This window comes from Triticum aestivum, chromosome 7B, assembly GCF_018294505.1.
Source record: "Triticum aestivum cultivar Chinese Spring chromosome 7B, IWGSC CS RefSeq v2.1, whole genome shotgun sequence".
In the NCBI taxonomy this organism is placed as follows: domain Eukaryota; kingdom Viridiplantae; phylum Streptophyta; class Magnoliopsida; order Poales; family Poaceae; genus Triticum; species Triticum aestivum.
The window spans coordinates 734,289,041-734,294,741 of NC_057813.1; the positions used below are offsets into that span (position 1 = coordinate 734,289,041).

Sequence of the window (5,701 nt, forward strand, 5' to 3'; positions counted from 1 at the left end):
GGCGGGAGGTTCGCATTCATGTGCTATAATGGATAAACGGAAAGTCAAAGTGATTTTCTATCTTGCAGATGTCAAGCCGCTATTTTTTATGCCTTATGTGCCTTTGTACACAGAGTCATAATCACTGCACATTTGACATCAATACGAAACTGTCGGTTCCTTCATTAATAGTGGATCTCTGATCGGAGTCAATTCTTCATGCTATGGAGCAGTAATCTTGGTCTGTCTGCTTGAATTTGTATCTCATTTTACATAACTGATGTATGCATATTTTTCAGTTTGGAGCAATGGTGGTTCAGTATGGAGAACTTGACTGATTTCTCGGTTTGAAAAATAATATCTTTGCTGTTATCTTTTAGTGTAACATGTCACTTCTTTTGATTCTACTTCTGTATATGTGTTAGATAGGACATGCTAGTAGAACATCATGATGCGCACAAATGCTTGGATCATAATTTTCAATATTTTGTTGGAGATTTTCCTTTTAGAACATCGACCTTCTGTGTCGTTGTACACGAGAGTCACAATCATTGCACATGTGACATCAATACGAAATGGTTGGTGCCTTTATAAGAAGTGGGTCTCTGATCAATCAATTTTTCACACTATGGATCGGCGATCTTGGTATGTCTGCTTGAATTTGTCTGTCATTTTCTTTGGGTGATGTATCCATACCTTGAACTTTGGAACAATGGTGGTTCAGTATTGTGGGAACTTGACTATTTTCTTTGTGATTAATTATCCAAATCCGTAAAGATGTTTCTATCATCTCTACTAGTTTCTGGTTTGTACAATGCCTACCTCCATGCACTGTTGAACCTTGTGTAGTGTTTGCATTAAGGTACTATGAGCAATATGTAAAAGACATGGACAATGATTATCATGCTGCCTAAAATTATCTCGAACATCATTGTGAGGCTTAAATTCGCATCTTCTATTTGCGGCCACGTGAATTATAAGCATGTCATTCGCAATGATTTGTAAACGGCCACTTGTTAGTGTAACACTTGGATGAATACATGATGCTTCCTTGGATGCTACTTACTTCTGAATGTCTTACATAGGAAATGTTGTTAGCACTTAGCAAAACATCATGAAGCGCCCTATGCTTGGATCATAATTTTCAATATTTTTAGAGGTTTTCTTCTTAGACACGAAAGTGGACTTTGTTTGTGGGTAACTGGGTATTGTTCAGGTAGGTGTGTCTTACAATAGTTTGAAATAAGCATTATTGGACACCTTTCATTGTAGTCGTGCTTCTAGTTATACTATGATGTGTGATCACTATAAAGTTGCACGTACTGCAACCTTGCAGAGTTGTTTCTGAATTTTGACCTTTCAATGTGCTATATTGCTTAAACAACAAGGTTCATAGCTTTGTTTGGGGCTCTGGTTTCACCTTCAAGTCTCCAAAACAAACTAAAACTATCATTTTTCATTATTTTGTTAGATTTTTTTACAACACGATAGTGCTCTTTGTTTGTGGGTCTTGATCAGGTAGGTAGCTTAAACGAGTTTGAAATAAGCACTGCCATGTGCCTTACTATTGTAGTTGTGGTTCTAGATATACAACGATGCTTGTATGCATGGTTGCACTTACAACTACTTTGCAATGTTTTTTCTAAATTATGACCATTTTATGTCCTATAGCACTGAAACAACAAGGTTCATGACTTTGTGTGGTGCTCTGGTTGGCAGCTTCAAGTCTCTAAAACAAACTGAAATTCCCCTTCTGTACTGCACTCCAGTCGTTAGCTTGCCTCTTGGTATACGGGATGGCACTGGTGTTCAGGAACTAGATCGGTTAGTTTTTAGCGATTTTGAGGGAGATCGGTTGTAAGAACATTTTCAAAAAAATCAGGAGATGAAGATAAATTAGGTAGCAATAAAAGGGTGCAATCTTGTGTGGCCTATTATCCCTTGGCCATTTGGTCAGTTAATTTTGGATTTAGTCACCGGAGTGCACCTTTTCTTCAATGGCAGTGCCATGGTTAGGTGAGCTTGTTGTCCATCAATATGATCTCTGCTGCTAACTAATATGTGTGACGATTAATCTAGTCAAATAAATGCCAATAATCTTTCAAGAAATTTTGCTGAAACCAACAAGCGGTGCAACTGCAATAGCACTATAAGAAGAAGACACTTAATGTTGATGGAAAATCAGGGCCAAAACATACTACAGTCAGTTCATTAACGGGAAACTGGTCTAAAACTATGACCACTGTAGGAACATTACACAACTAATTTAGGCTTTGAGTAAGAGTCAAATTAGCCCAATGTAGACAAGAAGATGGTAGAGTTGAACACACATAACCCAGTGACAAAGAGCTATGTGTCATTGTCACAACCATTGCTTTAGTGACCAGGCAACTTCAACTCTACCACAAAATACAATTAGCGACCAAGGCCGTGCTGTCACCAAAAAACTGCTAGCATGGATACCTTCGAAAAAAAATTGGTCGCGTGGTGTTGTCAATGCACCACTCTCAATTGTCGTGGTAACTTTGACTTCATGGCCAACGTCCTCGGAGTAGCAAGGCAAGTTCCATGATGAAGCATACAAGGCCATAACCCAATTGTTCTCGCAATAGTTGGAGCCACTAACATGTGCATACACTCATATTAGAAAGATTATACTCATCCCGTGGTTATAGGGAGTACATCTTGGATCAACAAAAGAAGTGTCGGGGACTTCGAGTTTTCTGTATGCTTAGATGGTTCCACTATTGGTAAAAATTGCTGTTGGAATGTGTGAGGTAGTACATTGCTTTTCTATCAGTATTTGAAATGGTCTAGGAAGCTAGATGAATGTTACCTTCTAATCTCATGATTTTTCTAGGGTTTGATACATTCGACGATTCATTTTACTACTAGTGTGTTTCTTCAGCTCCTTAAGTAATCCATTAGTCCGTGCACATGTAATTCATGTGGAAGGATACAAGTGTACAAGTGAGATCTTTGTCTAAATACAGGAGTAATGCATATGGATACAGCAAATAGTACTAACTAACTCTATTTACTACAACATCCATCCTAAATACATGGCAAGTTAATATGTGGTGCAAAAAAACTTCACAAACTTTGACTCACGATATGCATAGAAAATAACAAGGGCGGATAGGTAAATATAATACCATTAGATTTATTTTAGAAATTATCTTCATAATACCGAAGTTTGTTAAATTTTGCGCAACACATTTTTGAGATGTGAGTGAAGAATGCATGGTCTCCATTTAAAATATGTAATACCATACACTGAAAAGGTAAGTGAATGGGCTCTAGCCAAGTAAGTTTCAATTTGGACCTCCTATGCCATGACACTGGCTATGCTTTCCTAGATCTGTCTCTCCCTATTGCGTTCTTGTTCTCAGTTGGTGATCAATTTTATGGCCGGTATCTTTTGTATATTGTACAAAGGTGCATTCTATTGTGCAAGAGAATGATGATACCTTCTTATAAAGAACTATGCAGATGTTTTCGCCGTCATCCAGATCCTATTTTGTGTCATTGTTCATTGCTGGTAATTAGTTATTATCACGTGCGACATATATGTTAGCCTTAGTTCATAGTTGATGAACTATCTCGCGTTGTGCTTATTTATAATTAACTAAAAAAGTAACCATAGTAGTGAAAGCAGATCCAAACGAACAACAAGAAATGCAAAAGCAAGTGGGACAAGCAGGATTATGATAATCAACCATAATGCCCAACACAACCTTATTAGACATACATGACATCTATTATTCTTAGAAAACATATGTCACCATGCAACATATCATCATTATAAGGAGTGAGTTGATGTTGAGTCGTGCTTGATAGATCAGCCATCGCACATAGTTCATTTTATTGGTGGCGGATTTATTACCATACCGTTATTCAATTAATGCATCACACACAGTTTGCTTGGTTGGTCTCCTATAGATGTGTAGTCTTAGGACCTTCCTGCAGTAGAGTGATGACATAATGTAGACAAAGTAAGATCAATTAATATATCAAACCCCATAGTTTTAGTTTTAGTGGCGACAATACAAATATGTGCCTTGCATCTCCTCCTATCATAGAGTAAGGACACCACAAGATTGAACCTACTACCGAGCACCACTCCCAATGAAGATAAAAAAATCTAATTGACCAAAGAAGATGGATAGATCAGAGAGAAATGCAAGGCTATAAAATCACATATATATAAATCTTAGAATAGACTCGAATACTTTGAATGAACAATCTGATCATAAACCCGCAATTCATCGGATCCCAACACCCGCACCGCAAAAAGTTTCATTGAATATATCTCCGAAGAGATCATTGTATTGAAGATCAGAGAGAGAGAGAGAGAGAGAGAGAGAGAGAGAGAGAGAGAGAGAGAGAGAGAGAGAGATCTAGCTACTTCTATGGACCTGTAGGGCCTGTGGGAACTAGTCACACATCATCATGGAGGGTGCAACGTCAATGAAGATTGCCTCCCCAATGGTTTCCCCCTCCAGCAGAGTATCGGCGGAGGCCTCTAGATGGAATCATGGCAGAACAAAGGCTTGTGGCAGCAGAATAATTGTTTCGAGTCTCGCTTTGGGAGCTTCTGGTTTTTAGGAATTTATAGGCCAGAGATTAGGTCAAACGGAGCCACGTGGGCCTCACAAGTTCACATGGCGCGGCCCCAGGTACAAGGCGAGCGGGGTGATGGTCTCTCCCCGAAGCTTCTAGGGTCTCTTATGGTCCAAAAAAATCACCGTAAAGTTCCATCAGGTTTGGACTTTGTTAGGTATGGTTTTTCTGCAAAACAAAGAAATAGGACAAAAAATAGCAACTGACACAAGGCACTAAGTTAATAGGTTATTCCACAAAAATAATATAAAATGACATATAAAGCATACAAGATTGATAATGTAATAGCAAGAAATAATTAAAAAATTTATATACATTGGAGATGTATCAGTCCATCCTCTTCATCATGTCCATCCTGGTCATCATGTTCGGGCTCCTGTTGGTGCTGCATCTCTCCTTCATATTCTATCTCTTCATTTCCTACTTCTTCATGTATGTCATGAACATTCTAAAGATTCTCCTCTCCGTGACGTGTCCATCGTGCGTAATTCTTCATGAAACCACACATGCGCAAATGAGCCTCAACTTCGCCAGTATCAGCCATATACAGATGCATGCTTTTGCATGTACGACAAGGATAACGTAAGTCCTTGTGACCCATTCTCCTCATGTGTTCCAAGGCAAATGCCATGAACTCTTTTATACTTAGACCCACTATGTCGACCTACAAAACAAGCGTCATACGAGGAAGAAAGTTAGAACCAACATTAACATGTCAAACAAAATTTTGGACCTTTGCTAATATTGGACAGAAATGTGTTTGCCAGAAATTTGATAACATGTCGATGAGTCAACATTTTTTCAAAACATTGGCCACTCCATGTATATCCCATAAAATTAAACATGCATCCACAAACTCCAACAATGAATTACCATACACGTTCAATTTCATATATTAAAGGGGGAACTCACGAATGATTAATTAAGAGACACACGGCCAGCCGAGATATTAAATAGATCGACGCCGATCCCGATTGAGGGTGAGCCCCCTACCGGTGTTCAAAGAGAGATATTAATAAAGAGGGAGAAGAACTCAAAATAAATGAAAGAGAGACTAATTTATTCCATAGGAAGGGTGTGTGGATGAGAGAGTAATTTT

The 5,701-nt window shown here is 38.4% G+C and overlaps 1 pseudogene; it reads left to right on the forward strand.

Annotated features, from left to right (window-relative positions):
• LOC123158664 (F-box protein At5g07610-like) overlaps positions 1-136 on the forward strand; it is a 1,457-nt pseudogene extending 1,321 nt beyond the window's left edge.
• Positions 137-5,701: the final 5,565 nt, after the last annotated feature.